The sequence below is a fragment of the Castor canadensis genome, chromosome 10 (assembly GCF_047511655.1).
Source record: "Castor canadensis chromosome 10, mCasCan1.hap1v2, whole genome shotgun sequence".
Lineage (NCBI taxonomy): Eukaryota > Metazoa > Chordata > Mammalia > Rodentia > Castoridae > Castor > Castor canadensis.
In genome coordinates this window covers 33445483-33464179 of record NC_133395.1, presented here as the reverse complement: position 1 = coordinate 33464179, position 18697 = coordinate 33445483, and the positions used below count along the sequence as shown (strand labels likewise).

Below are 18697 nucleotides of genomic sequence, written 5' to 3'. Positions count from 1 at the left end.
TCTCCTTTATTTCCCCATTCCTGGAATAGTTTCAAGAGGTCTCATTTTCCCTTTTATATACATGTATACACGGTATTTGCACTTTGTTCACCCTCCTACATCTTTTCCCTAGATCCTCCCCCTTCCCACTGGTACCATCCCCTCAGGCAGGACCTGTTCTCTGTTTTTGTTAAAAAAAGAAAAAAAAAAAAAACAAAAACAAAGAATGACATTTTTAAGATAGCAGTACAGGGATTTTCCTGATGACATTTCCACATATATATGTGTTATAACCTGAATGGATTCATCTCATCTATTTGTCTCCTTTCTACCTTAGTACCCTTCTTATTCTTATATAGGAAGTATATCACCCTTATTCACCTTCTTAACTTCTTTCTTTTGCCATCCCTCTCTTATAGGTGACCTCCCTTTAGCATGACCTGTTTTTCATAATATTGCTGTTATTTGTATTAGGTCTATGTTCCACATATGAGAGAAAACATGTGGCTTTGGCTTTCTGAACCTGGCTAACTTAACTTAAGATGATGTTTTCCAGTTCCATTAATTTACCTGCAAACAACAAAATTTCTTTATGGCTGAAAAAAATTCCGTTGTATATAAATATCACATTTTATTAATTCATTCATCAGTAGTGGGGCATCTTGATTATTTACATAGCTTAGCTATTGTGAATAACAATGCAGTAAACATGAGTGTGAGGTGCTTTTATTATATCCTGACTTACATTCTTTTGGGAATATCCCTAGGAGTGGCATTGCTAGATCTTATGGCAGTTCTAATTTTAGTTTTTTGAGGAGCTTCCATTCTGTTTTCCATAGTGGTTATACTAATTTACAATCCCACCAGCGGTATATGAGGGTTCCTCTTTCCCCTCATCCTTGCCAACATTTGTTGTTGTTTGTGTTCTTGATGGTAGCCATTTTAACAGGAGGAAAGTAGAATCTTAACATGGTTTTGATTTGCATTTCTTTTATGGCTAGGGATGTTGAGTATTTTTTCATGTGTTTTTTTAGCCATTTTTCCTTTGAAAAAATTCTGTTCAGTTTATTTGCGCATTTCTTCATTAAATCATTGATTTTGGGGGAGAGTTTAGTTTTTTGAGATCCCTGTATATTCTAGTTATCAGTCTCTTGTCTGATGTATAGTTGGCAAAGATTTTTCTCCCATTCTGTGAGCAGCTTCTTCAATTTAGAAACCATTTCTTTTGTTGTGCAGAAGCTTTTTAATTTTACGTCCTCTTATTTGTCAATGCTTTCTCTTAGTTGCTGAGCCATTTAAGTTCGATTAAGAAGTAATTGCCTGTGTCTATTCCAGTGTATGCCCTGCTCTTTCCTGCAGTAGCTTCACTTTCAGGTCTTTAATATTAAAGTCCTTAATCCACTTTGAGTTGATAATTGCACAGGGGAAAAGACATGGATCTAGTTTCAGTTTTCTGCAGGCACATATTCAGTTTTCCCAGCAACATTTTTTGAAGAGGTTGACTTTTCTCCATTGTATATTTTGGGAACCTTTGTCAAAAGTTAGGTGGGCGTAGCTGTATGGATTCATATCTGGTCTTCATGTCTGTTTTTCTGCCAGTACCATGCTGTTTTTGTTGCTATGGCTCTGTTGTATAGTTTGGATGTTGTGATACCTGCAGTGTTGCTCTTTTTGCTCAGTATTGCCTTAGATATTCAGTCTTTTGTGCTTCCAAATGAACTTTAAGGTTGATTTTTTTCAATCTTTGTGATGACTGTCATTGGAATTTTTATGGGATTGCATTGAATATGTAGATTGCTTTTGGTAATATAGCCATTTCCACAATACTCTGCCAGTCCATGAGAATGGGAGATCGTTCCATTTTCTATAGTTCTTTTTGATTTCTTTTTTCAGTGGTTTATAATTGTCATTGTAGAGCTCAAATGAACTCAGAGGATTTTAACAAACTTTGAAACAAAACTAAGGACATTATAAAAAAAAGATAAATGGAATAAAGAAGACATACAATATATAAAAGAGGAATTTAACAAAGATATGGAAAGGTTCAAAAAAAAAATCAAACAAATCCTGGAAACAAAAAGTTCCTTAAGTTAAATAAAAAAAAAATACTGTTGAAAGTCTCTCCACCAGACTGGAACAAATGGAAGACAGAATTTCAGGGCTTGCAGACAAATTAGACATTAAAGAAAAAACAGAATTCTTAGACAAAAGACTGAAGAGTTGCAAAAGTAATATCCAAACCTGCAAATTATGGGCATTAAGTATACATAACATATTCAACAAAATAATGGCAGAAAATTTCCCAAATTTTGAGAAAGATATGCCTATTCATGTACAGGAAGTCTCTAGGACACCAAACAGACATGACCAAAACAGAACCTCTTGATGGCATATTATATTTAAAACAACACAGAATGAGGGAAGAATATTGAAGGTGTAAGAGAGAGAAAAATCAATGAATAGACTGAGAAAGAATATTGGAGTATCTTTTTCCATTTTTTTCACTTTCGGTCTGTGTTTGTCTTTGCCAGTGAGGCATGTTTCTCACAGGCAGCAAATAGTTGGGTCTTGTTCCTGATCCTAGTAGTTAGTCTGTGTCTTTTTTAATTTTTGGCAAATTAAGACCGTTGTATTCAGAGTTGCTTTTGAAATCTATGTACTCATTCTTGTCATTTTGGTTTTACAGTGAAAATCCTCATTTGCTTATCTGACCTTCAAGTGAAATTTATTCCTCTTTTCATTCTCATGGCTGTTTATCTTCCACTTTTGTGTATAGTGTTCCTTTAAGTATCTTTTTTTAATTTTTATTTTATCATTTTTACATTCACTTACATGTGTATACCTTGTAAGTATCTTCTGCAGTGCTGGCTTTGTGGTCATGAATTTTTTTGTTTGTGCTTATGTTGGAAAGTCTTCATTTCTCTTTCACATCTAAAATAAAGTAATCCAGGTTAACAGTTATTTTCTTTCAAGGAAGTATATTATTCCGTGTTCTCCTTACTTTTGTTCCTTTTTAAAAATTTTTTTCACTTAGCACTTGGGATTGATCTGAAGGCTTTGTGCATGCCAGGCAAGCATTCTACCATTTGAGCCACACCCTGTCCTTTCTGCTTTTGTATTTCAAATATTATATCATGTTAATTTTGCCAAAGCTGGCCTTGATCTGCAATCTCCTGAGTGGCTGGAATTATAATCTTGTACCACCATGCCTGGCCTGACTTGGTCATTTCTTAAAAACCAAATTGCCTTCATTTCATTGTACGAGCTCTTTTTATGTTTTATAATCCCTTTGTCCTATATTTATCAAATATCTTCTCCCAGTGTGGTGCTTGTCTTTTTTGTTTTATAGTTTCTTAACTGCCTTTTGAAGAGAAGAAAATTTTAATTTTGATGAAATTACCATTTTATCAACCACTTCTTTTTCTTTTGTTTGAGGCATGGTCTTGCTGTGTAGTGAGGCTGCCTGGAACTCATCATCCCCATGCGTCACTTCCCAGTGCTAGGATTTTGACCTATGCTTTTCCTATCATACTTAAGTTTATCTTTGCCTTACCTAATTCTTCAAACATACTATCTTCTCCCTTTCCATGTGAACTTAATAGTTCTAGCTCTTACATTTAGGTTCATGATCCATTTAGAGTTAACTTTTATGTATGGTATTAAATAATGGTTGAGGTTCATTCCTACTTGACCTCATATGGATATCCAGTTGTTCTCACACTAATTTTGGAAAGACTATTACATTACTTTGGCACCATGGTTGAAAACCAATTGTCCCTGTAAGTGCACATCTATTTTTGTCTCTGATCTGGCTTTGTTCTGTTCCATTGGTCTATGTACTGAAACCACCTCTGCCAGTTACATATGTTACTTGTAGTTCTGACCATTTATCTTTTTTCTTTCTTTTGAACCCAGAAAACAATTCAATATTTTATTGGGATTCAGTATTTTTTCTGCTGTGACTTCTAGAAATGTTCTGATTTCCTGACCTAGCAACTACTTTACTCTGGAATGACTGACTGTGGAAATACCACCCCTTCAAGGGCAGTACTATCTTTCCCATAAGAGGGTGGACTTTCTTCTGGACCCTGGTGGATACCAAAATTGGCTTAGTGAATTCAAGGTCACTGCATATCCTTGCCCTTGGGTTCCTGTTTGTGTGGTATCCACAATGAAGGCCAATGTCAGCTGTATCCAACCCCACCCATTTGCTTTGTGTATTCTCTTGCAATATGAGGAAAAGTTCACTTGCTTGCCTTTCCTGTCATTTGCTTTTAAATCTCAATTCTGTATTTTGTGTGAACAACTGTTCAAATGAGAGCACATACAACCTCTCAAGAATAGATACTTTCAGACTCATTACATCCCAACGAATTTAGCAAATATACTCTTTGGCCTCTCCTCCCCTATCCCTGTAAACCTTACCACTGAGCTCAATCCATAGCCCTGTTGGTAGGTTTTAAAAATTACCAACTCTTAGTATATCCAGAGCAAGGTTGAGTTAGAAATTCTTGGTGAAAGGCAATCAAGGAAGAGCATGAGCACCTTGGAGGGTGTAGAGAAGATGTGAACTGTTTCCTGTCCAAAGGGGTCATGGACTTGTGATGAGAGGAAAAAGTACCAGTAGTTGATGCCTTTTTGCTTTTTTCTGGACTCTTTTCTCGTAAATATGGATTAACTTGTGGATTTTTCTCTGTCATCTCAATTCTGTTATGTTTATCTCAGTTTAAGTCCTTAGTGTTTGCCCGTAACTTCTCACTTAATTAAATGCAGGTAAAAGTGACTGCAAACAGAAGTGTGGTCGGGTCTTAGGACAAGAGGATTGTAAGTGTTTGTTATAGGAACTGAACAGTATGACTTTATCCTTGGAGAGGAACGGGCAAGAAAGAAAACAAAGGATCTTTTGTTGAAGAACTCTTCCTTGGAGGGAAATAGCAACATATGTAGAGGAAGGAGAGAGATCACCACAGTGTATGACCAGGTGATGATTGTATTGGCTCAAACTGCTCAACATAGAGTAATGGGGAGTAAGGCCTCTGAATACTTTTACCCTTATATAGGAAGAGAGTTTTTTGTTTATTTGTTATTTAGAGTAAACTCAGAACTGTACACCAGTAAAATCTAAATCTTACTGCCTAAAAAACAAGCGCTCTTCCTCTTGAGCCACTCTGCTAGCCCCAAACTATAGATTTAGGGAAAACTATTGATCTTTTCATAATCCTCAGGTATTTTGATATTATAATAGTTATGCTAGATTTATTTTATGTAATCACAATATTCAACAGTGTTCCTAGAGTGAAAATATGAGAGCAAAAATGTTTCTGCATGCTAAATCTAAACATATGTAAAATTAGGGCTGAGGATACAGCTCATTGTTAGAGCAATTGTCTAGCATGCTTCAGGTTCTGGATTTGGTTTTCGGCAACTGCCCCTTCTCACACACAAAAATACAAAATTAGAGAATACATTATTACAATTTTTAATTTAGTCCATTATTTAGGAATAATTATTTTTACTTTAAGATGGATTATTTGTCCTCTTAATTTTAGTAAGTTATTGAAGAAATGTAAAAAGGGTATCACCTCATTAGAAAGTTAGTAAAGCCATTAGGTCTAAAGGTTAAATCTGTTCATCATTCTTTCATGAGGAGGTGAGAATTATAGACTCAAAAAGGATTTATCTTAGCAAAAGTTCTCTTCTCTGTGCTGGGAATCGAGTACAGAGCCTTGCACATGCTAGAGAAGTTCTCCCTGAGAAACTTCTAATTATCCATTACCCCTCCCTGTAAGTACATTATTAATGATAATTTTTCTCCTCGTGACTCTTAAGTAAATCTGAGATCTGGTGTTTGATCTCTTATGATCTGTTGAAACTTTAAGAAAAAATTCAGGATTATATTAATTGAAAGCTTGCTTCTTAAAATTATGTCTTAGAATTGCTTTTAAGATGACTTTGATAACTTGCTACTTTCATTCTAACAGTGACATTGATTGTAATTTTTTTTTTTTTTTTTGTACTGGGGTTTGAACTCGGGGTCTTGAACTTGTCCCCAGGCCTTGCTGCTTTAGTTATTTTTTAGGTAGGGTGGTAGGGTCTTCTTCTTTTTTTCTTTTTTTTTTTCCCAGGCTGACCTGGACTGCAGTTTTCCTACTTCTGCCTCTCGGGTAGCATGATAAGTGGGATGTGAGATGACAGTGTGTACCACTTTTTTATATTTTGAAGTGGTGTTTCACTACCTTTTTGCTCAGTCTGACCTCGCCTTGATCTGCAATCTTCCTGATCTTTGCCTCCTTAGTAGTTTGGATTCACAGATGTGTGTGAGCCAAATGCCCAACTCAAAAGAAACTTTAAGTTAAGACTTTAAAAAAAAATTCTGTGTGTATGCGCTAAGGATTGAAACGCTGCTCCACTGAGCTACTTCCCCAGCCACTGGCATACATATAAGAGAAGACAACTGGGGTGTTAAAAGTTGTCAGTCTTCAATACTCTGGAAGACATTATCCCACAGTTATTATCCAGGTAATATACCGGACCATCTATTTATATCCACTTAGTCATGTCATGCAGTTGATGTGAGTGTGCATGGTTTCATTTGAACTCACCAAAACGTCTCTGAGGAAGAAAATCTCTCTAGGGAAAGAAGTAAAACTCTATGTTGACTTGTACATCAACTTAAAATTATAGTGGGAATTGTTAATTTGAGAAACAGGTACTTCTGAGAACTTTTCTTCTCTAACTGTTAAAACTCAGACTATCAGGATGCAAAGGTACTATGTAGGTAATCTCATCCAATGCATATTCTTCGCAGATAAGAAAAAAATTGTGGACCAGAAGAAGGTAGCTGATGGCTTTTGCTCTGTTAGCAGTGAGCCAAGATGGGTGTCTGAACCTCAGTCCAACATCCCGAGTTTAGGTGTAGCTATTTCCCCTGTCCCTCACCTCCAGCTCAACCACATATTTCATTTTATCTAGGATTAACCTAATTTCTTATTTCAATAAATGTCTATGGTAATGGTACTTTACCTATATTTTACTTTATTTCTCTTCAGATTTAGAAATCTGAATAAAACAAGGGTTAGATTTAAAATTCTACGGTACCTTTCCTGCTTTAATCAGGCCAAAATATGTTCACATTATTACACATTTTTAAATATAAAGAGTATTTTCTGATAGTAAGCCACTAAAGATTTTTCTTTATTCACGTTCATAGCTATTTTCAAAAAGTTGGTCTGTTTTCCTCTAAGTCCAGTGCTTTCACTCACTGGCACATAATTTTTACGTAAACAAGTTTGGTAATGTCTGTGTAGGATTTTCCAATTGGTATCCTTATATTCCTGCTCGCTTGATCTTTTCCCATATTTAGATGAATTATTTGAACACTATTTAATTTAGATTTTCATAACTGGAAAAAACAAATTAGAGATTAGTTAATACAAAAATATCTCTGGACTTCTTTCTTACTGTTTACTGGTCTTCAGAGACACAAAAGAGGAATGCATGGTATTATGAGGAAATTATAAAATACCACAAAATTATTATAACCTTCTGAATAGCTTTCCTGTAAAGCTTATATTCGTTGATTTTTTTTTTTTCCCCCAGAAACCTTACAGAAGAAATTTCTTCAGTGCTACTCAAAACATCTTGTTCTGTAGTTTCAAGATATGTGGCAGCTTTTTTGTTTTTCCCCTTTCTTTTTTTCCTTTTTGCTTAGGTGTTCTCTTCTGGAGTGTTGATGCTTGTGGAGTGTTAAATTATCAGCTCAGTGACCTTCTCTGTCGTCATGTCCTTGGTCCAAGGCATTCTGAGAGCAGCTTTGTGTGTAGCGGTAACTGCAAATTGAGTGCATTTTTGTGGTGCTTTCTTAGTGTACCCAAGCACTGTGAACCATATTGAGGATTTTAGCCAACAGTTAAAAAATCGTTGGCAGTAGTTCCAGGCTTTTCACTTAACTTTGAGTTTCTTTGTGCTTTTTGTTGTTTTCTAATTCTAGTTAGGTAAGGCTAGAGGAGTTATGATTTAGCTTAATTTTCTTTTTCTGAAAAGTAGCTAAACTCGATGCTGTAGTTTTAGTTCAAGTGTAATTTTAATTTTGCCATATGTCCAGGGCAGTGACTTTGTCACTACCATGCATCAGAATCACCTGGATGGCCCATTAAACTATGTGTTACTAGACCCTTGACCTCAGGGAGGATAAGCTTTAGGAAGGATCCTGAGGCACCTCTGGAGGAGGTGTGTTGCGGGCTAAGACCGAGGTGGGCAATGAAGTGCATTTGTGAAAGAAGAGGTACATTCTAGAGTTATCAGGAGCTGGAACTGATGGGATTTGGTGATGGGGAGGTGAGAGTTTGAGGGAAAGAGAGTGGCTTAGCTTAGGCCTTTTTAACTCTGAAACTTGGGGGCCCTTTGTCAGGGCTGAGCATCTGAAGGATGAACAGCCTTGGGGATTAGATGTTGTATGCATTTAAGAGCTTAAGTTTTAAATTATGGCAAGGATAACGACAGTATAACTATAAAGGATAGAGTTGAGAAAAATTTCCTGGGAATAGAATTGGACTCAGACTAGATATGGTGAGTGAGAGAGTGAGGGCTGGGGAAAATCATTAGATTCACTGGTGTAGAAAGGTTTCAAAACAGAATTCATTATAAAATGAGAACTGGTGGTCATGTCTATAATCTCAACACTGGGGGGAGGCTGAGGCAGGAAGGTCATAAGTGTGAGTCCAGCCTAGGCTGTATAGAGCGTTCCTGTCTCAAAAACAAAATAAACAAAAGAATAAAATGAGATAATTGAAATTGCAGTAAATGAAAGCCAGTTATGATATTCATTTGAAACATGTGCATTCTTTTTATATAGGCACTTGGTTTATATAGGGTATTTGGTGATATTCTGATATTATTTCAGAAATTTCATGTGGAAGACTAAGTAAGAAATGGGGTTGTGTGTATTTGTACATATACATGTACATACTTATATACACACAAAATCAAGAGTAGTGTGTGTAAATGGAAGATTTTAGGTGATGCATCATGTTGGTTTCTAATGAAAGATAGTCACTTTATACAAATTATCAGTCAATTCCTTAAACAGTCAGTTCCTTCAATTTAATTTGTGTTTGTGAGAAAGGCTAGATGTGGGAAGTTTAGAAAATATGTCCACAAGAAATTTCTCATCCTTTTTTCTAATAGCATCTATACACTTATATTTTTGTAATTTGCTATGGGGAAGATGTTGTCTTCAAAGTTTTTTATTATTTTCCTAAAATAATTGGAATTTTCATGTGAAAATTTAGTAACAAATTTAGTTACTTAGTTCTGAATTGAGTTTCACTGGCATAAGTACAGATCCTGCTGCTGCCTGCACTGGTTGGCTGTGGGGGAGAGTAAAAATGGAGAATAAGGAGTGTCTCATGTTTTAGCCTTATGCTGCCTGTATGCTGTGAATAGATTTTTAGGTCTGATAAATTTAGGTTTAAATTATGATTCTATATAAGAAAGGTAATTTATGAAAAAATGAAATATGTAACATAATGCTGACTACTACTTGTATTAATTTCCTGTTGCTACTGTAACAAAGTACCACAAAAATAAAACAACACAAATTAACTTTGTATTGTTTGGGATGGCATGCCCAAAATGAGTCTGAAGGAGCTAAAATCAAAGTATCAGAGGGGTGCTGGTTCCTTCTTTTGGGCTCCAGGGGAGAATCAATTAACATTTTCTCCATTCACTTCTGGAGGCAGCCCGCATTCCTTGGCTCCTGGACACAACACTCCAGTCTGCTTGCATGATTGCATCCCTTTCTCTACAGTAGTCAGGCCTCCCTCTTGAACGATGTTTCTGATTACATTTTGTAGCAACTGGGATAATACAGGACAGTTACCCAATATCTTTAACACATCTTTAATCATAGCTGCAAAGTCACTTTTTCCATATGAAGTAACATTCACAGGTTTCAGGGCTTTAGAAGTGGACATTCCTGAGAAGGGGAGAATTCCATTATTTAATACACCACCATACTCAGTGAATTATCAAGACTTTAAATTGTGAACAAGAAACAAAGAATTAGAATGGAATCTCTTTTCTAAACTAGGAGGCTCATTTGTGTTGATACAATGTGGATTATTCAGATAAACCATGTTGAAGTGCAGATGCTATTTAATGTGTGCATAGCCATTCTGGCTTGCATGAAATGTAGGATCCAAAATGTATAGATTAGGTAAGAGTTTAGATAAGGCTTAATTGGAGGAACATTAAGTTGGTCAGACTTTCTAAAAACATATTGCAGTGTCACTGTTGAAAAGTAAGATCAGATGCCTCATTTCTTATCACTTTGAATCTGAGAACAGTGAATCTAAGAGTTTTCCAAGGTAGCAGGAATGTTGAATTCCTCACTCTACTAACCATCATTCTTTCAGCCATAGTGTACTGTGCATTTATTGGGTCTCTCTTGTGATTCAGGCACTGAAGTGAGCCTTGCCTTTTCATCCAGCAGTATACTTTTCATTAACTTTTCAGATATGTAGTCCTTGCTTAGCTATTTGCTGTACTCATACTTTTAATATTTCCTTGCAGATCAGTTATTAAATGACCCTTTCAGCTAATTTTAGGCTCCTGATCGCCTCTAATATTTGCTTAGTGGAATTAGTTAAATTCTTATGTTTCTAAATCAGTTGTTTTCAACAATGGGCAGTTTTGTGCCCTACGGACACTTGACATTGTCAAGTGGACACACTTCTGATTTTTAAGACCAGGAAGGGTGGGGGCTACTGGTATTTAGGGGATGGAGGTCAGGAATGCTGTCTTATATCCCACAATGCACAGAACAGTTCTTGAATCACAAAGAATTATATGGTTCATAGTGGTAATACTGTTGAGGCTGAGAAATCCTGCTCTAAACTTATGTCTATTAACCTTTGGCATAAGTAAAATTGTGAACAGTTTAGTTTTTTTTCTCTCTCTAGGGATTGTATCAATAGATATTAAACAATGGTTAAATGGAATAGATAAATTTAGGACAAAAGTCACTTATGAAATAAAACCTGGGTTAGGACTCTCTTGGGGTGAATACTAGATTTTGAAGCAAGTTTTATAGACAAGAAAGTAATTAAGAAATACAGAGATTTCTGAACATTATACATGAATAGTTTGGTATGTGTTATCTGATTATATAGGATTTGTGTTATAGACACATAGCATACATCTGAATTACAGCAAAGGGATTGGTTTATTGATAAAATGTACAAAAATCAACTTACATTATCTGCTTTACAGAGAACTTTCATATTCACCAGCAAGGAGATATGTATTTACATGCTAGGGACTTTATTGGCTTGCTTTTTTCCCCACAAAATTAAAGGTTGACATTAACTTCATTTCTTATGATAAAAAAAGTTACCTTCCAGACACTTAAAAGTTTACATTTAATCTGGCACTGCCTGCTTTATAATCTTCTTCTTCTTATTTTTTTTCTTTGCAGTGCTGGGGCAAACTCAGTGCCCTGGCATGCTAGGCAAACACTTTACCACTGAGCTATATCCCTGACCCCTATAATCTTATATTTACAAGTTTTTATTATATATTTATAACCTTATTTATAGTTATAGGTTCTCTTTTTACAGAAGCACTCTTAGCAGGATCTATCAGTAGTAAAGTATGGAAAATCAATACTTTGCAGTTCCTCTGTCTGAGAACTAATGTGATAATGGTATTTCATTTACTTAGAAGTCTTTTAAAAAGTGCTTTGGCAGTTTTCCATCTGTGGAATCCTGAAATGAGTTGTATGTGCAACTCACGTCAACATTTTGCTGTCCCCTATCACCATATAGGGAATTTCTACCTTTGTTTTTGGAAGATAGACCTGGGAGGGACGTAATTATTGGCATAGATAGGCTTTGAATTAACACTTTGAGAAAATATTGACAGCTACATTTTAGGATATTATACAGAGTTATTTTTCAGTAGAAAGTATTATTATATTAGTAGAAAGTTTTTGTGATTATACCAATACAGAATCTTGAAGAAGTCCGTGAATCACATCAGGTCTTCATGGTCTTGTGACCTTGGGAAAGTTTCTTAAGCTTCTTAGGTTTGTTTCCTAATTTCTAAATTATTAGATTGCCATGTGTATTAAGGAGATAATAGTGTAGACGAGTCAGCATAATTGATATAAAGGCAGTCATTAACGATTATACAAATTATGTATGTAAGTATAAAGTAGAAGTTAGAACACAATTGGAAAGCACTGATAATAATATGCTTAAGATTTTGATAATTGTTCTGCCCAAAAATTTAAGAAGTGAAAATTTCATACTATGAATAAAATGGATCTCTTGATATAGGACTTCTCAAAACTTTAATTTGATATTTTATATATATCCAAGATGACAAAATAGGGTGTCATATTTTTCACAACATTTTTATCCGGAAGTCCTATTAAATTTTTGCTAGTTTCTTCTGTTCTGTGGAAGAATTTGGGACACATGTGAAAAGTAGATCACCTGGCACATGACTTTTGTTCCAAAATCATGATCCTAAGCAGTAGAATATTTTTGTAGTTGAGTTTTGTATTGTCTTTGAGCATGGGTTAAAGTCTGGAAAGACACCCGAGGGACGTCTTGTTCAGTAATCTCTTGAATTTTATCTTCTACATCAATGATTTTGGTAAGTTTTTTATTTGTTACTCTTGTTTTCACCTTTGAGGAGAAGCTGTTGCAATTTAGTCATTGTGTGTGGGTGCATGTAGCTATCATGAGGGTTTAGATAGTCATCCACCAGTCACTCTTGAGCCCTCTTCTAACACCTTCACAGGAGTTAATTGACTTGGTTTGCCCCTTGCTCCCTCTTGCTTTCAGTGAGGTAGGCCACTCCCATCACCCTGGGTGGTCTTTCTTAATTTGCTTTTCTGGTTTCTTCACTGCTTCTTAACCTGGGTGTGTTGGGTTTCCCAGGGCTCAATCCTTGGCCTCTTCTCTGTGTGTTTTGTACTTGTTTTCCAGGTGATCACATTCAGTCTTATGGCAGCATTTTCCTCTGTGTGCTAGCAACTCCCCACAATGTATCCCTAGTCTAGATTTCTACTTTGAACATCTTACTTAAATGTCTCATTACCAATGACCTATTTGATCTTTGCCTAAGTGTCTTGACAATCTAGCACTGTTACTTATAGGACACGAGACGATGGTAAGTTTGTCTAGTCTTTGCTTCAACACAGTCCATACAATTGAGTGTCCTCACTCTATTTAATAAATGGATCATACAAAATGGCTCTCAATTCTGTTAAGTAGTTGTCTCAGTATAGTCTATTTCTGGTTTACCTTTAATGAGTTATACATATGAGTCTCAACAGTGAGTTCAGCTGTATGTAAAAGCAATCTTGTTACATAAAGTGGAAAAGAAGAATTACAAGAGTGTCTGGTTGAGAAAGTTTGGTGTAAAACCCACCACTCGGCTCCTGGACGGCACTCATCATTTCTATCAGTGTATCTTTGAATTTTTTTCCTCTTTCTCTTGAAGTGAAACTTTGCTATTTTTATATTGTGTGGGAAGGGTGTGAAATTTAATAACAAGTTATTTTTAACAAGAGGGAACTTATTCATGTCATGATTGTAATAAGCATATTGCTAGGGCAAAAACTGTTGAATTTCTAAGTTTTTCTCATATAGGTAAGTATTGAAATTAGGTTTATGTGTTTATGCTAATTATCTCCCGGTATGGCGGCATTTTCTCCAGTGTCATTTGTATGGTTTCCATGCTCATTAGAGCTGCATTTTGTAGAAATGGCAGATTCAAATATGTGAGTCACGTCTCCAACATCACTGGAAGGTTGTCAAATGGAGTGCAGTTTCATTTTTAGGATGAAGGTAGGAGGGAAGGAAGAAGAATTTCAATTTTTTCTTTTAATGCAGCTTGGTTTTTTGAGACATGGAAAGGAGTAAAGTGTTCTAAGAATTCATCTCTAACTTTTATTGTCACATCTATTTGACACAGTTGAAAGGTGGTAGTATTCTGTTTTAAATAATGCAATGGATGAACTTCCATTAATAGAAAATGAAGCCACTACCTGCTTCCTAAATTTCTAATTTGATTCTGGCATTTCAAATAGAAATGGCCTCTTTCTTTTGAGACAGGAGTGTTGGCAATTTTCTTACTGTTTCTTAAAAATTCTTCTGGTGTCCTAGGGTTGCTCGGAACTCAGATGTTCCTCCCATTTGGAGAAAGGCTGTCTTGTTGCATATATAAAAGTGATGTTGCTTGCTATGTTTTGAATGTGTCCCTAAGAGTTCATGTGTTGAAAACTTAATCCCCCATGCAACAGTGCTGGGAAGTGGGACCTCTAAGAGGGGAGTAGGGCTCTGGCCTCATTAATGAATTAATGGTCTTGTCACAGGAGTGGGCTAGTTATTGCAGGAGTGGGTTCCTAAGAAAAGAATGAATTTGGTTCCCTTCTTTTTCTTCTCCTACCCCTCTCCACCTTCTGCCTCATTAGATACAGGTCCCTTGACTTTGGACTTCCAGAATTATAAGAAACAATTTTTTTCTTTGTAAATTACCCAGTCTGTGGTATTCTGTTCTAGCAACACAAAACATACTGACACCAGTCTCCTGTCATTGAAGGATATCTGCTTCTAATTGTCTCTGCCGCCTTACTGCCACATAACACCTTCGCCCTTACCCTGTACATCTGACAGATTTAAACCAGATGCTGGTACACATTTTTCTTCTTGTGAATACTTAGGAAAATCATGATTCAGGATTTTTTTTTTTAAAGTTGTAAACAGGTGGCCAGTAGCGTGAACCACTGGAGAGCAGAGATTACTTCGTGGCTTGGAAAGGGACCAAGTACCTGGTGATCCCGGCTTCTCTAATATCGACCCAATTCCCAACAGACAACTCCCAGGTCAGCCGGTGCCACCCAGGGCAGAGCTGGGTTGGAATGAGTCTCTAGGAAGAGTTCTCTCCTTGCCCTGGGAAGTAGCTTAGAGATACAATCAGTTAACAAGCTGCAGTTCTGGGTAGTATAGGGAGGCAGGTAAAAACTTACTCTGGTAACAGGGAAGAGACTGAGCTTGATACTTTACTGTGCTCCAATCCCTCATAGAATTCCAGATTTTTTTCTTAGCTGGTGAGACCTGGAGAGGTGGCAGGTGGGGCCAGGCTTCTTAACCTTTTCTGTTATGATCTGCCCCATGGTACCTGAGGCATTCCTACTTTATCTGAAATTCCAGTGCTTTTTATCACATACTTCTTTATGTAATGGTTCAGTTAGAACTGTGTTTGATCTTAACTGAGATTGTCTTGGACAGGTTCAGGCTGAACAGTGAGAGAAGTGGGTTTGGAGCCTGAAGAATTCAACTCATGGAATTATGATGGTGGGGGCAGAGCATGAGAAAGTTGAGCCTTCCCGTGTTGCAGATGAGAAATTTGGTACATGTTAGAGCGACAGAAAAAGTGGGACTCTGTGTCAAACCCTATGAAACCTTATTCTTTGGGAGAAGAAAGTTCTTCTGTCTCTCTTGGTCCTTGATCTGCTGACCTGGCTCTGAATGGCTTTAGGTAACGTATATGAACACTTAAATCCTTGTCTGTCTTTGCTGGGATATAGCCACATGTTGGAATTGCTCTAGCTCTCTGCAGTCCTTGGAGGAGAGCAGGAAAGGCTGTGTGGATTCTGTGTGTGGGCCCAGAGTTAGCTCTTTGAAAGAAGATTTTGGAAATATTTTTGTGTGACACAGCTGGCTGGCATACACTGGTAAATTATAATCTCATTCATTAGCACTTTGTTCTCTAACTGTGCTGGCAGATATGAGGTTTTTGGTTGTGTTGACATATTTTTTCTCATACATTGATCTTTTGGAAAACTTAAGAGTATTTGGCCAAGGCAGACTCTGATACTTCAAGGATGGAAGGAGAGGGCTGGTTTGGTGCCAACATGAGGTCTGGACATGAACATTTAATACTATTATCTTGCCCTTTGTTTGACATTATTCTAGAAATAATTTCTGATCCTTGTTTAAAGCTGGAACTCCATGGTAGGAAGGCAATGAGAACATAACAGGGGAGTGTTGTAACTTATGTTTCTCTTCTGGGGAAAACCTTTATTTGTAGGGTAGAAGTTGACTGTTCTCTGGCTACCGTCTTTCCCTGAGGTGGATAATTGTGGATAGTCTTGAAATGTCTCATTTATTTGTTCTGCTTGGGTTAAGCACTTTTAAAATCTCTCATTGCAGCCTGGTGAGACTGTACTGATCATATTTCACAGGTGAGCCTGTGGAGACAGGGTAATATGAACAAGTTCCCACAGCTGGCAAAGTGGAGCCAGAAGCCACAGGAGGGCAGAGCCCACAGTCCTTAGTTGAGCTGCCTCTCATGGTGGTGCCAGCACAGCATCTCAAGGAGAGTCAGTGTCTGTGTGGACTTGACTTCCCTGGCCTTTTGCTTAGAAATGATTTCTTGATGGATTCACAGGAGAGTATTTAAAAATCTTTGAGTAGAGAAAGGATCAGACCTAGAGCTTCCTGGTTCCAAGTGTACCCAGTAGCTACTAGGATATGGTGGTAACAGCTAGATGAGATGACTGATGACACATGTCTTCTCACCCTGCATCAGAAGGTAGCAAAAGAATTATTAAAACTCTGCAATTTTCTATAGTAAAAATAATAGCAAAGAAATTTAGCATAACAGGATAAATGGGGGGAAAAAAGAGAAGCATTTCCTGCCCCTTCCCCACACACAAAATGGGAGTAGAGAAACTCCTGGCCTTTGCTTTTGTAGCTGTCTTTTTAACTTAAATATATGATTGTGAAGAATTCTATTTTACTGCAATTTTAAAACAAGCCAAATTGCCAAATTATGAGTATCACTACAGTTTATGTCAAATTTGGACATGTGTTAAGTAAGCTAATGCAGTTTAATTGTTCTTTGACATTATATGACTATTAACAATCTCCTGGGGATTTTAGACTTTTCTTGCTAACCTACATTTCTATGTCAAGTACATATATTTGCTAATGTTTGAGAGCATCTGTTTACCATGAACTATGCTAGGCATTTTAAAACATTTTTATGTGCTTCCCAAGTGGGCAGACAGTATCTTAAGGCACTTGGGTTATAGCAGACAAAACCAAACCTTTTTAGATTCATTGTGCAGGAGAAAGATACATACATGTAAATGGTTATAAATACCAAGGAGTGGGGTGGGGGGAGAAGGCAGGATGAAGACGGGGAGCCTTAGGCAGGCTGGTTGTAATCTGAGCATCTGGACCCAGCAGGGCTTCACTAGGAGGCCTGTGTGGCAGAGTGGGAGTAAAAGGGATGGGCACTGGGCCCTCACCTGGCATATGTCTGCACTGATGACTGATTCTTGATAAGTGTGCCACCGTGAGGCTAGGGATTCTACTAAGGGCATTTCTTCCTAATCTGGGACATTATTCCCACTTTATCAGAAGGAAACTGAAGCTGAGACTCAAGTAAATGTCCCAGATAAATTCAGCCAGTGGGATTCAGATCTGACTCCAGGCCCCTTGCTCTCATGGACGCTACACTTTGGGTGAGTTACTCAACTTTGGAGATAAGGCTGTCTTATTTTTGGTTTCGATGGGTTGTGGCATAACTTGGCTGGCTTACACAGGTCTTGTTACCCTCACACTTGTTCTGTTTAAAGGGTTGCGGCCTGTGGTTCTCCCAGGCAAGCAGCTGCCTGGTTCCTCCCTTCAGGCAGTGAGATGTTTGTGTGTCAGAGAGTGAACTCTACTCCAGCAAATCATTGACCACTTGAATTCCTGGCATTACACTTCAGTGATAGGACACTAATTTGGCTGGCCTATGTATCATTGTGTTCAAGAGTGCATTGTAAATACTCATATTTAGAAGGGAATGTAAAGTGAATAAAGGTCAGTAATGCAAAGGTCACCACTTGAGTGTCTATCACAGAATGGGCCTTCCCTTGTATTTCCAGTGATTGTTTCATTGTGATAAAAACTCAAAGGAAGATGAGTGTGTTGGTTTGGAACCCTTTGTTGAGGGCCATGGAAAGGAGGTCAGGGGCTTAAAGAAGTCCTTTGTTGCTCCTGCTTTGAGTGGCTTTTGATAAAAGTGGGATAACTTTGGGACCAGTATATCCTTTATACTGAGTATGGATGGTTATTTTTGTGCTTTGAGGTGTATATGTTGGTTATTAATCTAATTACAACTCTTATTTTCCATTGTCAGTCTCTGGTGACTTAATACTTCCAAAATAAAATACTATTATTAATTTTTACTAGATGATTTTGTTTTTACTCAAGAGATAAATTATGGTTTGAGCACTTGGGCTGTGAAATTTGTTCTTACTTTTTTGAAGCGTAAAATACCTAAAGAAAAGTATATAATGCAAATGTGTAACTTAAGATTCATTTGAAACATAAAAGTGTACAATTCAAAGATTTATTTACTGAATACACTTGGGTAGCCAGCTTCCAGATCAAAATACAAATTATTAGCATATAAGAGATCCTGCCCTCTGCCTATGACATCCACCATTCTCTCCCTAAGAGTAATCACTATCATGACTTAGTGTATCTTTGTTTTACCTGTTCTTGTATTCGTATTATTCCATTCATATTATCTGTTCTTTTTTGTGTGTGGCTTCTTTTTCTACCTCTTGTTTGTGAGATTGAACCATATGGTTGAATATAGTTGTAGGTTGTTTGTTTTCATTGCCATGTAATATTTAGTTGTGTGA

At 37.0% G+C, this 18697-nt stretch overlaps 1 protein-coding gene across 12 annotated transcripts in view; it reads left to right on the top strand.

The window, feature by feature from the left end:
- Lmo7 (LIM domain 7) overlaps nucleotides 1-18697 on the top strand; it is a 185880-nt gene that overhangs the window by 107679 nt on the left and 59504 nt on the right. The window lies entirely within an intron of this gene.